This window comes from Apostichopus japonicus, chromosome 20, assembly GCF_037975245.1.
Source record: "Apostichopus japonicus isolate 1M-3 chromosome 20, ASM3797524v1, whole genome shotgun sequence".
NCBI classification, from domain to species: domain Eukaryota; kingdom Metazoa; phylum Echinodermata; class Holothuroidea; order Aspidochirotida; family Stichopodidae; genus Apostichopus; species Apostichopus japonicus.
In genome coordinates, this window is record NC_092580.1 from 285,637 (window position 1) to 305,924 (window position 20,288).

Here is a 20,288-nt window from a genome sequence, read left to right on the forward strand (position 1 = left end):
CAATTAACTGTGAGAAATGTCATTGAATTAGGAACCACCTAAGGCCTATTCTCATCTTTGTAGTAAGTTTGTCACCTTGAGCTACGTGACAGTTCATAAGTAGGGGGGGGGGGTATATTCGAGTGGAATTTGGGATTCAAATCCCTGAATAGAGAAAGTTTACAAAAACTTGTTAATTTGCAGTCATTTTTTGTTATTGCTGTCACAAACAGAAATGGATACCCACTTTCTATTATTTGTAGATGACAGAGACTGGTTCAATCGCAGTCTACAAGGCCAGATAAACTCTTTATATTTTGGCTTTCAATTTCTTTATTCTGACAAATTTCGATAGTACAAAAGACGGCAGTTTTGATCAGGCTTTTGATACTTCCTTGTGATCCCTGAACATCATACATTCAGCTACAAGCAAAAATAACTGTTGTCTGTCCTGTCCACCACAATAATCCTATTGTAATATTTTCAGACCCTAAGGGCTAATAGGTCTCTTCCCCCCCCCCCCCCCCCCCCCCAAAAAAAAGGTGTGAAAAGGGGCGGTGCTGCTTCCAACCGAATGAATCTTTTCACTCATTGTTTAACCAAAGAGAAAAATTTGGGAAAGAAAACAACAGATTATTAATATAAAGGCCATATTTCTCTGAATCATTGTCTATGCTCTGATGGAATACATTTGTTCCAGTAGCAGGGTTCAATTCCAAGGTTCCAAATGGACACGGCAGTTTAATCTGCATTTTCCTGACGATCAGACCCAAAAGAGAACATCGATATGTCTCTCCACTGTTATCCCAAAGAAGAAACCTTTCAGAAACTCAAGGGTACTAAAGGATTTCTTCCTTTTAAATTAACCAGCGTCCTACACAAAATTAACAGGGTAGTAACATGATGGTCTCTGCCTGATTCCCCCTCCCCCCCCACCCAATTTCTTTTCTTAAAGTTTTGGTATTCATCCTTTCATATATAGTCCATCTTGCATTTTGCCTTTTGAAAAACAAGAATCCTTAATCTTCATCCAAAGCAGCAAAAAGATTCTTTCCAAACACAGTACATTGATTATTATTATTATTATATTATTATTAAGTACATACCTAGAATGGAGGCCGCCTGAGCAGAGTACTTCAAGTCGTTGATATCTTGCGCAAGAGTGTCCAATTCCTCTACCTATTGATTAAATGAAACCAAAATCTAATCATGATGTCTTTAGGGAGTTTAGAGTTTAGGGAGTTTTTAGGGAGTGTCACTACCCGACAAGCCCTATAGGGTTTTTATACACTTCCTTTCACAAGTTTTGTTTCTTATCTCCTTCTATGTCATATGTCATACTTATGTCATACTGATGTTAAAATAGAACAAAAATCAATAAATGAAATGAAATAAATGAAATTAGTTACCTTTTTTTTTTAATTTGAGTAAAAGTTTTGTCTTTGTTGTTGTTGATATCAAATCAAAAGGAGTTTAACCCCTGGTCGACCTGGCGAGAGGTCCTACGGGGGATAATAAGTTTGTTTTTATAGAATAGACATTTTTTTTTTTTTTTCTTGGAAAGGTTGTCTATGTTCAGTCAGGGAATTGCTGGTAAATGAAGTCTTATATATTTATATTGGACAGGATAGCCATAATCATACCCGAGGTCAGAGTCAAAGAGTCACTTAGGGAGGGATTTCTAAAGGAGAGGAATTTTTTAAGTACTGAGAATTGTGGAGACGGAGTGGTTTCTATTGTTTGGGTAGGGAGTGGTTGTGGTTTCTATTGTTTGGTAACAATATAATCTGTATATATAAGTATACTTGGGCCTAGAACCATTTAGGAAAGGATTTTTTTAATGGAATGAGACTTTAAGTAGTAACAATTGTGAATACAGAAAGGGTTTGGTTTTGGGGTAGTGAGTTGTTGCGACTTTGTATTTCAGGGGGAGGTCTTCAATCAAAGGGTCGTTCTCGAGGTTGTTTTTGTATAACTTGGTGTTGAATTCTTCAAGTCGGGTGAAAGTAGATTTTGTGTTTCCTGCACGGAGAACGTACAAAGTAGCAATATAGGTAGGGATTTTGAGTGCGAGTCGATAAGCTGTGGTGTGGATTCTGTTTAAACTTTGTTTATTGGGATTAGAGATGGTAAGCAGGGAGATGCTCCCGTAACTGAGAATCATTTTTACTTTGGATTTATAGATTTGGATAATGGTTTTCGGAGGGAAGTTATATTTGTGTGAGAGGATTTGAATGGATTTAAGTTGGAACCAGCAGCGTCCTGCAGTTCTGTTACAAAGTAGATTAAACGATAATTTGCTATCGAAAGTGGTACCAAGGAAGGTTGCATTAGGAGTAGCAGTGATTGAGGTGTTGAAAAGATTCATTTTGGCAATATGGTTATGGTATTTTGAGTTTATTATGGAGAAATTGGCTAGGTTAGATATTGAGGGATATATTTTTGTTCTCCACATCGAGCACCACTTTTCGAGATGTGTAATTGCTCTTTTAATATTTAGTTCCGTCATATAGATATTTTTACTGGTGCTCCAAATGGCTATGTCGTCAGTGTACTGACTATAGCTGCATTTAGATAGAGGGGGGATGTTCAAATCATTAACATATAGGGTGCAGGGGAGGGGGCTGAAAACAGCGCCCTGTGGAGTCCCTGCACCAAGTGGAAAAGGTTTTGATTGTTGGTTTTTGTAGCATATTTTGGCATTGCGCTCACTAAGGAAAGAGGAAAGAAGTCTGGTGTAATTGGAGGGGAGATTAAAGTTAAGTAGTTAAATTCTTATGCCGTTGTGCCAAGTTTTGTCGAACTCCTTTTTGGCATCAAGGAAGAGGGCAGTGGTATCATGTTTTTTTATGAAGCCGATGCGAATTTCTTTGGAAAGGTGGAAAGTTTGGTTTATTGTAGATTTGTGTGCCCGGAATTAGCCTGATTGATACGGGCAAAGTGATTAATTTGCTCAAGGTGGTTTCTGGTGCGGTTATCTATAATTCTTTCGAAAATCTTACCTAAGGCTGGTAGGAGACTAATTGGTTGATAGTTTTGAATTTTGGTGTGTCTTTACTTAGTTTCGGTATTAAAATCATTTTGGCGGATGTCCACAGGGTTGGGAAATGACCCAGTCTAAGGAGTTTGTTAAATAATGGGAAAATATGAGAGTTAATGAATATCGGAGCCCACGGAGGGGAATCTTTTAGCATTAGGTCATTTATGTTGTCAAGACCAGGGGAGGAGGCATTTTTGCATATTCAGTGGCACTATACCAATCATTTATATCTATTTCTTTGAGTAGAGGGATGTTTTTGTTGAGACATCCTTAGAAGTTGGGGATAAAGCTGGTTGCATTACAGATAATTGTACGGTTTATTTTGTGTTGGAATCTGTTATCGTATGGAGGGCCATCTAAGATATTGAATATAGTTTTCAAGTATGATTCACTAAGCTTTATTTGGTCTTAAGTTTTTGTGATGAGGTTACCTACTTTATCTCTAAGGCATTCGTCTGTATTACCTGTGTTTGGGTTGTAATGGGTTTTCGATATTTCTTTAATTTTTCCAAAAGTGTTTTGGGTTTTTGTCATTAATGATTGAATCGCATTTGTTTTGGACTCGGTTTTGGTCGACCGCCGATATTTGTCTATTTATTTGTTTTTCAAGTTGGTTAATTTAGGTTTTTAGAGTTGGATCTGGGGAGATCATATAGGTTCTATGTAGTCGACGTCTGATTTATTTAGTGTAAGAATATTCCTATTTAGTTTTGGATTTCTGTTTTGTTTTTAAGGGGCAGTGTTTTTTGAAGGTATTAAAGATATGTTGGGCAATGCTGTCACAATATATGCCGATGTAATTTAGCTTGTTGTTGTGGTAATTGGCAATAGTGTTGTTTGTTATGATCCCTTTTTAAATGATGTCCAGTCTGCTTTATTGTAATTATACGTTAATTCGTTATTTTGGATGCGACTGAGGTTTATGTCTAGCTCAAAAAGGAGTGGAAAATGGTCACTGATTAGGTCATCTTCTAGGATTTGAATCGAATGAGTTTTAGTTGCAAGGTGGTTTGAGGTTATGGCGTAGTCAAGTAGTTCAGTATTATTGTTTATTGGGTTTATCCTAGTTTTGGTATTTTGGTTAATTATTGTTAAGTTGTGTTTATCACATATTTCTAAGAGGGATATGCCTTTTTCAGATATTTTGGTGCTACCAAAAATGATGTGGTGGGCATTTAAATCTCCTAGTAGTATTGTATTTTTATTAGAACTGTTTTTGATTGTGGATATGGGCTCATTTGGGGACTATAATAGCTAATAATGTGGAGAGGTTTATTGTCTCTTTCGAGTACAATTTCAATTGTTTGGGTTTGTTTGGGAGGAGGGTGGCTTTGAGGTTGTTTTTTTCAGCAATAAGTACTCAAACCATATATCGAGAGATATCGTGTCTGAAAGTTTGGTAACCAGGGATGCTAAGGTGGGAATTTGTATTTAGTTTAGTTTAAAGAAATGATATCCGGGGAGTGGTTGGCGAATATACTAAGTAGGAGGCTTAATTTTGGAAGGATACTGTTGATATTTAGGTGGAGGAACTTGACCGAAGGAGGGAGTGTGCTTGTCATGTAGGTGATTGAGGAGGGCTAAATATTGAAGGATGGTGGAGACGTTCCATAATTACAGTTCTTGGGATATTTAAGTTTAGGTGTTTTAGTGCTAACACGGTGGCGTAACTGGCAAGGTCGTCAGATTTAATATTAATGTTGGCTGTTTGGAAGGTGTATTGTACTAATTCAATTACAAAGGTTGGGATATTAAGTTTTTTTTCAGTGACGATTTTATTCGTTATTTCAATTTTAGGGGTAAAATTGGTTACATTCGCGTAGGTTCTTTGTTCTTGTTGTTTGTTATTAGCTTCAGTTTTAGCTTCTTTAAATTTTGGGCATCCTTTGTAAAGGGCGACATGAGTCCCTGAGCAATTGGCACATTTTGGGTTTTCTTTTGGTTTGGGACAGTCTTTAACTCTGTGGTTTTTGCCACATCTGAGACATCTGGTTTGATTTTTGCAAGTATGGGGGGTGTGTCCAAAGAGTTGACATTTGAAACATTGAGTGATTTGGGGGGGTTCGTGGTATTCTTCTGTTTTGTGTTTAGAGTATCCTAAGTAGAAACCTTGTTTGATTAGGGATTGTTGAGGCTCTTGTTCTTCAAACGTCATTTTTACTTTCCAAGCTGTATTGTTTGTGGCATGACTAATGAGTCTTTTAGCTTGTACTGGGGTGTATTCTTGGTCTTTGAGTTCTTGTTCAATATCTTTGATTTGAATTTCAGGGTTTATGCCACAGGCTACTACGGAGAAGTTTCTTTGTCATACTTTTTTTGGGATTCTTGGTTTGGGGTTGCCTAGTTAAGTCTTTTGATTCCATGGTTTCAGGAGGATATTTGCAGTTTTAGGGTCATGGGGGTGATTAGGATGTCGTTACTACAAAGACGGTTTATATTTGAGATCATGGCATTTGGTTTTTCTTCATTGATTAGTTTAGCAAGTGTTTATTGGGTTTTTTGATAGTTCTGGTAAGATTCCTGATACAATGATTGTTTGAGCGGACTTTTTGGTGGTTGGTTTGGAGTTTGGAGATGGGTTTATTTCAACGTATATTGGACGTTGTCTTTTTCTGCTATTTTTGTACAGGGATCCAGTCATTAATGTCTATGTCAAAATCAGAGAGGTTCAGGTTTTCGACTAAGGGGGCGGTTATAGGTGGGTAAGGGGTTGTCATATTGGCAAAACAGCCCCTCCCTACGGGTTTTAAATGGCTTTTATACAATGAAATTGATCATAAACTTTACTTACTAGAAAGAATTAGTCTCCAGCCTAAGACGGCGGACGGAAAGAATAGGAACTCCTTTTGAAGAGACACACTATGAATCGAAAGTGTACTCTGCGGCGTTGTGTTGGTATCCAAGGAGGCGTACGTTTTGTAAATGGCGGGTAAGTCATAGAGTGAAGGATTATGGGGTGGCGCTATGTCAAAAAGCTAACTGTTGATCAATATAGTCCACAGAACCCTAAGGAAAGGAGAGGAATGCACAAGAAATAGCCAGTTTTCTTCAAAGTAAGTCTCGTACATTTAGCACAAAACATAAAAAACTAATTAGCAACTAATTCCAACAAAGTTTAGACTGTGATTGAAACTTTACTGGTGGAAACATAATTAAATATGTATTTTTATGAACCTTTCTTTCTTATGACTAACCTTGACTGTATATTGCAGCTTTCCAGCTTAGCTGGTGTTTTTCCTTCAAATGAGTTTTCTTGAGTCATCTTTGAGTTTTCTGATCTTGACAACAATCAACTGTCTTTTTAATTTACCACAACCCAGACCACACTAATTGGCAACTCTTTCCAACAATCTAAGGCAACAATCATCAATTTAAGACAACCAAATTATTAATTACAAAATGATTCCAACAAACTAAGGCACCGGGTCTCATTAATTTAGCACAAAACAGACCACACTAGTTAGCAAATCATATCAATAAACTAAGGCAAAACTTATAAATTTAATACAAACACACCACACTAACTACCAACAAATTATCACAGTACTCCTCTTCAATTTAGCGCAAATAGACCACACTAATTAGCTACTCATTCCACCAAACTAAGGCACAATGTCTCTTTAATTTATCACGAAACAGACCACACCAAAGTACCGACTGGTTCCAACAGGCTAAGGCACCATGTCTCGAACATTTAGCACTGATCTTTACAAGCAACTGTTGAGAGGACAAGACTGATGTTCATGATACTGGCTTACAATGATGTTTCCCTTGAAACTTAATTTTTCTCCAATTTCTGTTAAATCACCTCCAGATAGCACTTCCAGATCTCTCTGTAGAGGACAAGCTTGAAGGATCTTCTCGTATTTGGTGGAGTTGAGATCTTTACCAAACAGAACGTTTCCTCTCACGGTATCATTTTGGATCCAAGCTTGTTGAGCAACATAGGCCAGAGATCTCTGATGAAAGGAGAGGAATACAAAACAAATTAGTCATTTTTCTTCAAAGTAACAGCAAAAGTAAAAAAGTCAAACCCTGTTAACAACCAAACTGTCAGCCGTGAGACAAAACATGTATACTCTTCTAGAGGGGCAATTTGTGAAAGAAATGAAATTTTATGGTCAGATCAAAGTTATTGGACACTGGTTTGAACAACTCTCAAAAAAGACCTCACTAAATACCAACTCGTTCCATCAAACTAGGTACAATGTCTTATTAATTTTAGACAACAAAAATACTTATTACAAATTCATTCCAACAAACTAAGGCAACAGGTTTCATTAATTTAGCACAAAACAGACCACACTAATTAGCAACTCATATCAATAAACTAAGGCAGAACTTATCAATTTAATACAAACACACCACACCAATTACTGACTGGTTCCAATAGGCTAAGGCTGAGGTCTTATACATTTAGCACAAAAATGTCTCCTACATTTCTAATTAAAAACTAATACCAATAAACTAAGGCACCATGTCTCAATAATTTAGCACAAAAACAGACTACATCTCATGCCAATAAACTAAGAAACCAATTAGGTTCATTTTGATGTTGTCATGGTTGCTTGGAATGAGTGGAATGTGTCACTCTGTTCAAACTATATCATGGAACTTGTTCAGCCTTTCTGTAAGAATAGTAGTTTAGCACACAAAAAACAACATCAAATACCAACTGGTTCCAACTGGCTAAGGCACCATGTCTCATACATTTAGCACAAAAACAAGAACACACCAAATACCCACTGGTTCCAACAGGCTAAGGCACCGTGTCTCGTACCTTTAGCACAAAAACTGACCACACCAAATACCAACTGGTTCCAACAGGCTAAGGCACCGTGTCTCGTACCTTTAGCACAAAAACTGACCACACCAAATAATTCCAACAGCCTAAGGCACCGTGTCTCATTCAATTAGCACAAAAACACACCACACCAATTACCGACTATTTTCAATAGGCTAAGGCACCGTGTCTCGTACATTTAGCACAAAAACAGACCACACCAAATACCGACTGGTTCCAACAGGCTAAGGCACCGTGTCTCTTACATTTAGAAATGATCTTGACAACAATCAACTGTTGAGAGGACAAGACTGATGTTCATGATACTGGCTCACACTGATGTTTTCCTTGAATCTTACTTTTTCTCCAATTTCTATTAAATCACCTCCAGATAACACTTCCAGATCTCTCTGTAGAGGACAGGCTTGAAGGATCTTCTCGTATTTGGTGGAGTTTATGATCTTTCAACCACTTGTTCTAAACCTGATCCAGCTTCATTACAGACATCCAAGACTCACAATTTTCCTTCAATTTTCTTCATCTTCTTCTTTCACCTGAGACAGTATTGTAAAAGATAAGAAGATTTCATATATTGGAAAGCAGATAGACATTGCAACTAGACTCATTTTTATACACTCCCTCCCTTCCCTCCCCCTGACTACCTAAACAACCCTGACTGCTGCCTCATTGATATAACAATATATAAACAAATGTATATGATTGTGGTTTAATGGCAGAAATAAACGAAACAAATACCAGAGCTTAAATATTTCTGTGTTACTATAGTAAACTGCATACCCAAACGGAAGCATTACAGAATCTTCAATGTCTCAGACCTCCAGCAGGATGTTACAGTCACAGTTCATGGAGTCTCCTTGTGAATCAGTGTGGCCAATGCAATGCTGTAAAGACAAATATCAAAGCAATATGTACAGTATATATATACCTTTGGTGTGACATAAATTTAAGTACTTTTTTTAAAGTAGTTTTACATAAGATCATCTTTCTGTTTGCATATGCAGATACCTTTTTGATGAATGTTTACAAACATGAATAAACTGTACCTCTATTTGTTACTAAGTGCCTGTTTATTTTTAATACTTGCAATATGACTCTTTAATGAACCTTACTAGACATTGCTATCAAACCTATGGAGTACTTCGTAAAATGCCAAAACTTCCTTTGATGTATATTGTTCACTATAATGGTCAAGCTGATTGAAAGGAATGAATTCAACACAATTTGAGAACATTTCATCAGTCAAACAATTTGGAGAGCATGTACTAGTTTAAACAAACTTAGCAAGCACATTCATGAGGAACTGGAAAATTGAAAAATGTCTGAAATAAACATCATTCTTGAAACGAGAAACTTGACAAGTGAAATAAGGACCGACACTTAAGCTACAACAAGTACACTTAGCAAAGATGAAAACTGGCTTTTCAGCCAACACACAAGTACCAACAACATATTAGTATATTCATGGTAAACCATCATGTGCTTCCATGACTTCTAGCACCTGTGTAATAATATTCTATATCAACAAGGACAGAGATACTATATATTGTACTTATCTCTCAATACTCTTAATATGTGTTTACCATGAGTTGTGTTCCTCACAGCTTTCAATCAATGTTTTCAAATTGAAAATCAAATCAAAGACAATTACTCAACAATGAGAGGTCGACTTAGCAAAGTTTGAATTCGGTTTAATAATAATCAAAGTTTCAGTGAAACAGTTCTGCAGACCATAAAATCATGCCTTAGGCATCAAAGAAGGCTATGATCTGATAAAGATATGCCAAGAGTTGGACCAATACTGTTAAGCCTAGCTTCAGGTCAAAATTATGCTAGTTGATCAAATTAATACATGTATATCAATTTAGTTGCCTATGCTAGGTAACATCAGCTTTCATGGAGAGTTTTCTCCATACTTGAACCATCACTAACATCAATTAGACCACAGAGCTAGGCCTAATTGCTTGAGAATTTCATTTTACAAAGTACTGTTGCTTGTATAAGAAGCCTAGGATAGGCTAGTTAGTCCTCATCTCTATCTAGCCTTCGCTTTGGTAGGCTAGCCTAGGTTTCCCATTTTCATTTGGTGGTAGGCCTAGTGTAGTAATAATGACGACGACTGATTCATTTGATTACACCTTTAATGAGGTTTTAAACAACAAAACACAACCAGCAAAACGAACCCAAGTATATAACACGTATAAGGCAGAATAATGCATGGAAGGCCGTAAAGGTCAAAAACACCTACAGCTAAGATTAACAATATAATACAATATAATACAATATAATACAATAACACCACATTCTCCCCATCTAAAAGAGAAACCAGAAAAACACTTGACAACGTTCGACATAGAAGTATGTTAAAGGTCCAAACGATCAGGAGGTTTACCCTTCCTCGCTGAACGCCTTATGCTTAAAGTCTCTTTTACAGCCAAACTATCTTCAGCTTCACAACCCACTGGGATAGAGCTTTTTTTATCAACACTTGGGGCTTCCTCAGTCAAATCCCTACTATCAACTAAAAGTTCAGTTCCATTTCCGCCCTTAGGCCCCCCCCTGAGGTCATTATTCTCTACCACACCAACAGGGGCTAGATGACGGAGTGAGACTGTCGATTCTCTGCCGTCCTGAAAACGGACATGAGCATACTGGGGGTTAGCCTGAATGAGCTCAGCCTCATCGACTAGTGGATCCGTTTTATTAGCACGAACATGACGTTTAACAAGCACAGGACCTGGCGAGCAAAGCCAGGAAGGGACAGAGACCCCAGAGGAGGATCTCCTGTGGAACTTAAAAAATCTCTACTATCAACTAGACAGTTAGCGATTTTACCGTTAACCTTAATTTCTATCATTGATCTAGTCAGGGATGTCCCAGCTGACGCAATTGTTGGTCTGTCAAACAAAGCTGAAGCTGTAGAGGCCCTTTGGGAGTTAGCATTTTGCGATGACCGGCACATTTTCCAAAAATGACCCTTTTTGCCACAATTGTTACAGTCCTCATCTCGTGCAGGGCATTCTGAACGAGGATGTCTTTTGTAGCCACAGAAATAACACTTGCCAGGAGCGCCGAAACTAGCTCCCCGAAGTGATTCTTGTGATTGCTTGCTTACGCGGGCAGCTGCACTTACAGATGAGTTTTCTGCACCTATTGTTGAACCACAGCTGTAAGATTCTGAATTCTTTTGAGCCGCCTCAAGTGACCTAGCTTGGTCGAACATTGTCTGCAAATCTAATTTCTTATTTTCTAGTAACCGCTGTCTAATAATTTGCGAGTACAACCCACTAATGAACGAGTCCCGAATATATTCATTTCGGTTTTGTTCTGCCGTTACCGCTTTAAAATCACATTCTTTAGCTAATGCTTTAAGTGTCTGAAGATACTCGTCGAGTGATTCCCCTGCATTTTGTTTACGCGTAGCAAGCCTATGTCTAGCAAATATTTCACTTGTTGGTTTCAAATAAAGTTCCTTCAAGATCTTTAGTGCAGCTCCGTAGGTAGTGCACTCTGAGATAGTTTCGTATATTCGTGGTGATACGAAATTAGTCAGTATACTAAGTTTATCAATCTCACCCGTACTAGGCGTTGGTAGTACTTGCACGAAATTTTCGAATGTTTTGATCCAGTGAGCCCACTCCTTCGAAGCACTGTTCGAATTTGGGTCAGTCTCTAGTCTCTCTGGTCTGAGAATTCTCTCCATTATTGTTGTTTAAATTGTAGTAATAATGACGACGACTGATTCATTTGATTACACCTTTAATGAGGTTTTAAACAACAAAACACAACCAGCAAAACGAACCCAAGTATATAACACGTATAAGGCAGAATAATGCATGGAAGGCCGTAAAGGTCAAAAACACCTACAGCTAAGATTAACAATATAATACAATATAATACAATAACACCACACCTAGCCTGGGGCCATCTGTTCCCTCCCCTAACAACGTTATTTTCCTCCCACTTAAAAGTTGAACAACTTACATTAACATTTTCAGGGGAGTTAACTAAGGTTTTTCATGGGAGGCATATTGGCTAGGCTATGTGGAAAGAATAGATGTTGTAAGTGGAATAACTGTAAGAAAAGATTTAAAGGGAGAAAGGTAAAGTTAAGGGTGAAAAATAACACGGTTAAGGAAACTAACATACTATTTTCAAGGGAGGAGACTGTTGTTCTGTAGGCTCTGACTGCATATTCTTGTAGAGTAAGCTTAAGAAAGTTGTGATAGTATGAAAATAGAAAATGTGACCAGGTATCTTCCTTGTGTAACTGTTCAGTGATTGGAAGATAAAAAAGTGTTTGTGAATAGGCCGGATTGTTTGCATAGGATTGTATGCGAACATGGGGTAATATACATGCGTGGAATTCATAGTGGTAATGGGTCGTTTGCTTGTAATGGCATTCATTGTGGGAATGAAATAACATAGAAAATTTAGCCTATAGGTATGCCCTCCTTGGTTCCTCTCCTTGTTTTCCTATTTACCAGTTTCTTCAATTACTACAGGTACAAGTGTCTCTTGAAATATGTTCCTTTCTTTCACCAAACTCTCCTAAATCACAAGACACATTTACTACATGCAGTTGCTTCACTACCTAAATTAATTCTTTCCACAGCCAAGCCGTCTTTCTTTCCTCCCCTGAAAAACATTGGTTTCAACCCCTAAAAATAATTTCAGGGAGGAAACTATTGTTTTTATTCTTGGAAGTTGGAGAAGAAACCAACGGACTTGCCTGTCATGATGGAAAAAAAAAAGGAAAGAGAGCTTTCATCCTAAGCTAATTTGTCCGGCTGCGAGTTAGTTTCTTGTGGATGTGTTACTGTTATTGTTAAGTGCTAGATGGCATAGCCTAGGCTATGGTAGGCTACTCTGGTAGGAATTTAAAGACATTTAGGCCTAGGCTAATTAAGTTAGGCCTAGCCTAACTGTACTAGCCTTAACCAGAAAGTAATTAGGCCCAACCAGCTAGGTCTAGTATTTTGTCGGAAGATATAAAGTGACCTACTTTACTTACGTTAATTGTCTAGTGAATAATCATATTAGGCCTAGATTAGCATTCCAACTAGTATAGACGCCAGTGCCTACGTGAGCTAGCCTATCGTTAGGCCTAAGCTATACTATTATATGATAGGCTAGCGTAATTTCTCACGCTCGCTGACTCAAACAATGTGAAGTACTAACTTGCTCCATAAAACTAATACACAACCTTCGAGCTGGCGAATATATCTGCCATTCACATTCTTTGGCAGTTACCCCCCCCCCCCATACAGAATAGGCTACAAATTACAATTACGTATGAATTGTTAGCCAACGGCTGCCAGGAAGCGAACTGCACGTACTGCTCGTGTAACCTTTCGTGAGCTTTATATACAGATCATAATTCGCGCTCCGTTGCTTAACCTTTGACCACGACCGTGTGCGTCTATGGCAAGCCATGTGGGACAAACACCGCATAATATATCAACGTATTAATTGAAAAAAAATAAACTAGCAATGACATGCTAGATGCATATCCATTTGAAATCATTACATTTACAACGAAACAATTCAAATGTTCTCATAACATAGGCCTAAGGTCATTAAACATGTTGCATGGTCAAGATAATTTATTGAGTTCGCTGCGAATCTCGTCACAAAAGTTGTTTTAATGACCAATATATCATTACTCGAATGGGTTGGTCTGGCATTAGGCCTAGGCGGGACAGTAGGCGTACTGTCATGATCAACCCGGGGGGGGGGGGGGCGAGGGTGTAGGTCTGGCGTATCCATGGGACAGACATTCTAAAGATAATAATTTACACTTTTTGAGGGGGCCGGACTCTTGGGGCGAATCTTGACATAAAAATGTCAACCTAAAATTGTTTAGCTAGCTGCATGAACATTCTCAGATACAAATTTTGGCAAAAACTGCTTGAATTTTGTGATAAAATGTCACATTTGAGATTTTTTAGATAAACTGTCTGAATTTTTAACCCATTCCCCAATATAAATGAAGGTATTAAATGAAATTCACTGTTTCTCTGATCCATGTAGAGGTTTTGTTCTTAAAGTACAGTCTTACCTTTTTGTGCAGAGTTCTAGAGCATCTGTTCCTTATGCATGTCTTGAAGTAGAGGTTGGGTAAAGGAGAGGTTTGCTAAATTTTAATAGAATCAAAAGTTATATCTACTTCAGTTGCTGTAACTGTATCTTAGGTGCCCCCCCCCCCCTCCCTCTGCCAGCTAGGTTTCATCTAGGATGAACCACTGGTGCTGTGATCGAGTGGATACAGGCAATGGCATTTGAAGCAATGAGGTTTGGCAATCAGGAGGTTCTATGTAAGGTGGGTTTATCATCCAAGAGCAGTCTACAGTTTTCCCATCTGAAATGAGTTTCTAAATTTTATATAAAATGTTGAATTGGAAGCCACCCGTAGTGTAAGTTGTGATCCATACGCCTGTGCGCGGGCTTCTCCCACATTTGTGTTTGGTTAAGCTTTGTAAAAATAACTGCTCATTATTATTATTACAAGGGCCGTGTAACCCCATTCTTATCTTTGGTATGGTTGGAGGGGGTATCTGCATTCGTTGGATGTGTAGTGCAATTGGACACCAAGATCGATTAAGAAACAGAAAACCACATTTACATAATGTTACAGCTCTGATATAAATCTTTGCTTTATAAGAAACTCAAAGGACAGCCATTTATTTTACCACTCCGTGGAAGCTGGAATCCTTTTTATTTATCAACAGCATACATACACACCATAATTGAATGATAATTAAACAGTAACATAAAAGATAAAAGTACTAAAACTGAAAACATGATAAGAAAATGACATCCCTTGATCAAAGTACAGTGAACTGGAGCCTCTGGAGAGAGATGTATACTAATACAAGCCTTTTAATTAGGTTGTGATATTGTGTGTTCAATCACATCTATAATAATCAACAATGTGGGTAATCATTAATAAGTACTCATTTGAGTGTGAAAATAAAGCCTACAGGTTGTCAAATAATTCATTGTTAACAGTTAGATCATATAGCAAACAGAACAAGTAGCTACAAAGGAACGTACTTCCTTCATAAAATATCGCCCCAAGTGTCTTGCAGCATATATTATGTAACTTAATTATACTCAACTATCAGAGTGAACAATAGAGTTAACAACTCTACAGTAAAGGCTACCATTTGAATACTGTACTATACTGTACTATTGTTACGCCCTGCGTGTACCCCGTATTTAGAATGCGCCCAGGGCTACTAAGAATATGTTTTCCCGTTTTGTTTGAATAATTTACCCTGCGATTTGTTGTCCATTCATTCACCATTCCATTTACTTTTGTTTTATTATGCAGGTCTCTTTCGCTCTCCCCGTCGTCTGCCATCACCAGCATTCCAGGCATTCGCTCTTTTATTACGCGAGTTGTTCTGTTTACCGTTTATCTATTGTACTTTCACTTGCTCTCTTTACCTTGTTTAATTAAGACGTTGTTTTTCTTATGTATTTTGTTTTGTGGACACTTAATTTATTTCGTTGAAGTTCGGGCAGAGAACTGGAGACCAGCGGTGAGCAGCATGGCAATTAGAGTATAGTATTATTTTAAAGGCAAGGTTCATTTATTTTAGAGAGCGGGTCCGGGAGTGAGGGCTGACTACCGGGCGCGATTCCTTTTGTATTGTACAACTAATAATTTCCCGTCCTGGTTGGCTTCTTTGCATGTTATAGACTCTGGAGGTAGGGTCAAATTAGGGCTCTCCCCGGAGGTATTGCAGAAGTTAATCGGGGCGGGACCACATTAGGCAGTATTTGTTTAGTCTGCCGTTGGCGCCACGTGTCAGGTATTCACTCTCGTGATTCTTAAGAGCCGTGCTGCCCACGCCCTGGTATGTAGTGTATTTGTTATTTATTTAAACTGAATCTCTGCCCGGAACGTTGTTTGCTTTTATATTTGTGTACGGCAGAAAGTCACTGCCTTATTTTTGTTAAGTGTATGTTTAAAGTTAATTAAGCTATTAAATTGTTGATTTGAGACCCAGTTCTCTTTAACTATATATTCTTCTCTCTTTTTTGTGTATTGGTTCAAGCCCTGCTAGCATAAGTCTTCGCCTCCCCCCTTCCCCTGCCCTGACATCAGGTGGCCTCCAGCTGCCTGATTTCCCACGCTACCGCTCGGCCGGGGTACAAGGGCGTTACAGAAATTGGTGTCAGAAGTGGGATTATTTTTGTCACCCCACCTCCCTATTTCAAGTTTGCTGGCAGGGCTTTGGAGCCCCATGGTATTTGCGAGTTATTTTTATTTTGAAAATTTAATATCATACCAAGTTTCTTTACCTTTAAGTAAGCCTGGTTTCTGGAAGGAGGCGAGATGGCTGCACGACGAGAGAGCGAGGGGGACTCTGTGGAGAGGCTTATTGCCGAGATAGAGGCACTGGAGAGAGAAGCTGAGGTTCGTCAATTTAATCTTACCAGGGATAGGGATTGGTTATATAATAGGGGTACTTCGCCAGGCAGAGGGGTTCGTAATTCAAATGCCTTAGGTGACTCGTTCCGTAAACTATTATTATGCCAGATAGTTATGATGGGAGAAGAAAGTGGGATCATTAGCTGACTCATTTTACAGTCTGTGCGGAGATTAATGGGTGGACGGAATTAGAAAAATCAAAAATCCTGGTAGCTAAGTTAACTGGGCACGCCCAGGAGGTATATATGGGACTATCATCTACAGACCGTGGTAGTTATGAGACCACTGTAAACGCACTTTCTAGATTTTTTGCTCCAGCAGCCCTGACTAGCGCTAGAAGGGCAAAATTAAGATCTAGAGTACGGGCAGAGGGTGAGACCTTACCTGGGGTGTGCTCTTCAATCCGTCGGGAAGTGATAGAGGCTTATCCCGGCCTTGATATGCGAGCACATGACGAGTTAGCTCTAGAGTCTTTTTTTGGTGCTTTACGTGACAGGGATGCTAGGATCAGTGGCGTAGGAAGGTACTTTTGAGTGGGGGGGGGCTGAAGATTGATGGCCGGCCTGGGGGAGGGGTTTAAGGGGAGGGGGACACCCCCTCCCCTTTGGAATTTTTTGCATTTCCAGGTGGTCTCAGATGCAATTTGGTGCAATATAGCACACTTCAACACCCACTCCGTTTTGTAAACTTAATTTTGTATTTTCACCTGGCCTTAGATGCAATTTGATGCTCCAAATGAGATTTTTTTCTCATTTGGAAATGAAAAGGGGTTTTCTGACTTGCGAAGTGGGGGGGGGGCGGAATGATACTTCCGCCCCTCCCCCCCCCGGTTCCTACACCCTTGGCTAGGATTGTTGTTCGAAGGGGTAGACCCAAGACAATAGAAAATACTCTGCATCTTGCCCTTGAGGTGGAGGCTATTGACCAGGCAGAGGGAGTGATGAAACCCCGGCGTTCTGTCTATACTGTTTCGGCATCATCGGATATGGTTGGCGGAATTACTGAAAGATTGGATAGGCTGGAAGTACAATTGGGAAAAGGTTTGGAGGACAATGCTAGGTTAAGTCAATTTGTTCAGCAAGGTCCGCCAGCGCCACCCCCTTTGACTGGGTCTGGGCCTGGTCCCATGCAGTGTTGGAGGTGTGGGCAGTTAGGTCACATTAGCCGGTACTGTCCCTCTAAGCCAAGTAGACAGGGATCGGGAAACTAGAGTCAGTCGGGGATGAGGGGTGCCCCTCGACTGAGCAAATTGAAGCCCTGCAACGTTTTGGAAATGGGGAGAAGGTCAAGTCAGGGGGAGCTTTATGTGCAAATATACGTATCTCTAATACCGAGATTGCTTTTTTAGTAGATACTGGCGCTGGTACTACCATCATTAGTGTTCAGACATGGGAGCATTTATGCTCTGCAGGTAATTTGGCTCCACTTACTGAGACGGGAGCCAGTTTTGCCGATGTTGATGGTAGGCCACTCCAAGTAAAAGGTAAATGTAACTTAACCTTCAAATTTCACACCCTGAAGATTCCAGTGCAAGTCCTAGTTGGCGGTATCACTGCCCCTGGTTTACTTGGAATTGACTTTTGAGAACATGAATGTTTGATACATTGGGAGGTGAACCCCTATTGTTTGTTGGTAGGACCCGCTTAGCTGTTCCTCTTTGTGAGACTCCGCTGGATCAGCCAGTTAGGGTAGCACTGGTTGAGACAGTCTTTATCCCTGCAGAGAGCGAGATTATGGTGTCAGGGGTGTTAGAATTGATGTATGGAGTGCCCCCGGGGAAGCTGAATGGGCCAGGCCTACTGGAAACTAAACCTGGAGTGCCTGAAAGCCGCCATGTTATGGTTGGACTTGCTTTAGTTGATACTTCTAGAAGGACTGTCCCTATTAGACTATTAAATGGTACTTCGAATCCTGTAACATTGTACAAAGGTACCCATGTAGGCATAGTTTCCCCCATTGCCAACGTTGTGGAGGTAGATGAGGTAGAGAACAATTATACCAGTGGGTTACCGGCCGAGATGGAAGATTTGCTCCATCGAAGTGGGGAGGGTGTACCCGATTGTGAGCGTATTCGTTTGAGGCAGTTTTTGCAGGATGACCGTAGTGTGTTCTCTTGCGAAGGTGACCCCTTAGGAAGGATTGGGTTGGTTAAGCATTGCATTGATACGGGTGATGCAACCCCAATCCGACAGCTCTCTAGGAGACTCCCCTTTCATAAACAGGTAGAAGCACAGGCCGAAGTGAATGAGATGTTGACGCAAGGCGTCATTTCTCCTTCTAAGAGTGCGTGGTCCTCCCCAGTGGTACTAGTGAAAAAGAAAGATGGCTCTTTGTGGTTTTGTATAGACTATCGTAGGTAAAATGACGTTACTAATAAAGATGCCTTTCCATTGCCTAGGATAGATGATAGCTTAGATGCATTGTCAGGGGCTAAGTGGTTTTCTACCCTTGATCTAAAAAGTGGGTACTGGCAAGTCGAAATGGACCGTAGAGACAGGGAGAAGACAGCCTTCTCAATGGGTAGTGGTCTTTATGAGTTTAATGTGTTACCGTTTGGATTGTGCAACGCCCCTGCCACTTTTCAGAGATTAATGGAGCAGGTACTTCGTGAGTTACATTGGCAAATATGTCTTATATATATCGATGATATCATAATATATGCCACCACGATAGAGGAGCATTTAGTACGCCTAGGAGAAGTTTTCGACCCATTAAGGGGGCAGGGTTGAAGCTTAAGCCTTCCAAGTGTGACTTGCTCAAAAAGGAAGTCAAGTATTTAGGTCACATTGTCTCTGATCACGGGGTGGGTACCGATCCCAGTAAGATCGAAGCAATCACAGATTGGCCCCCTCCCACAACACGTACTGAAGCAACTAAGGGGATTTCTGGGACTGTGTTCCTATTACAGGAAATTTATTAGGAACTTTGCAGAAATTGCCAGTCCCCTACATGCACTAACAAAGAAAGGCCAAAGGTTTCTGTGGTCTGAGGAGTGTGAAGAACGATTTCAGACTCTGAAATCTAAACTGATGACAGCTCCCGCATTAGCCTACCCAAATTTTAGTCAGATGTTTATCCTTGATACTGATGCTAGCAATACAGCAATAGGGGCTGTGTTGTCTCAGACCATTCGGGGTGAAGAACATCCTGCGGCCTATGCCAGTCTTACGCTAAGCAGTAGTGAAAAGAAGTATTCCATAACACGTAGAGAGCTTCTTGCTGTTGTAACTTTTATTAAGAATTTCCGCCACTACCTTTATGGCAGGAAATTTTTGTTACGCACGGATCATGGCTCCCTCCGTTGGTTGTATAACTTTAAATCCCCCGAGGGTCAGGTAGCTAGGTGGCTGGAAGTGCTGGGCACATATGATTTTCAGATAGAAACTAGGCCTGGCAGAGTGCATGCCAATGCAGACGCTTTGTCGAGAAGTGATCCCCCCATGGTGCATTCCGGAGCATTGCCTGCCAACCCTCCGAAAGAGACCCCAGGGTTTTGTAACATAGTTACGGCGGACTCTAATTAGGTTGAGAGCTGTACCAAGGAGCAGCTCAGGGGGTACCAACTAAAGGATAGTAATATTGGGCCAGTGTTGAATTGGAAGGAGAGTGGTTCTCGTCCTCCCTGCATGGGAGCAGATTAGTGGGTTAGATAGGGCGGCAAAAGCTTACTGGAGCCAATGGGACCTGTTAAGCACACTATCTTCTAAATGAATGGAAACAGTTAAAAAGATAGTTCATACTGTTCCAGTCTTTGATACACTGTGTATGAAACCGGTGGGGATTATAAAGGTAGGTTTTACACGCTTCACCATGATGTAAGAAATATAAGGGTAATAAAAGGAATATCATACCATCAAAGAATATATAACATTAACTCAAAGGTCACTGTACATCTTGTCCTTTGATGTTAAATCTCACTATGCATTCCATCTGGACGGTCTGAATAATAATGTTTTGGAGGTTTCTATTCTCGCTCGTTCTCTGAGATTCAGCCAAAATATTTGGCAAACAATGCACCTACAAGA

At 39.8% G+C, this 20,288-nt stretch overlaps 2 protein-coding genes across 1 annotated transcript in view; one reads left to right on the forward strand and one right to left on the reverse strand.

Moving 5' to 3' along the window:
• The window catches only part of LOC139961011 (uncharacterized), a 426,752-nt gene that overhangs the window by 47,212 nt on the left and 359,252 nt on the right, over nt 1–20,288 (forward strand).
• Nucleotides 1–20,288, reverse strand: part of LOC139961301 (gamma-adducin-like) — a 42,186-nt gene that overhangs the window by 1,408 nt on the left and 20,490 nt on the right. Inside the window, exons 12-16 of the mRNA XM_071960426.1 lie at nt 8,601–8,704; nt 8,162–8,356; nt 6,778–6,978; nt 5,811–6,025; nt 1,086–1,158 (exon numbers count right to left, since the gene is read on the reverse strand). The gene's annotated coding sequence lies outside the window, so the exon portion shown is untranslated. The remainder of the gene's footprint in view (nt 1–1,085; nt 1,159–5,810; nt 6,026–6,777; nt 6,979–8,161; nt 8,357–8,600; nt 8,705–20,288) is intronic.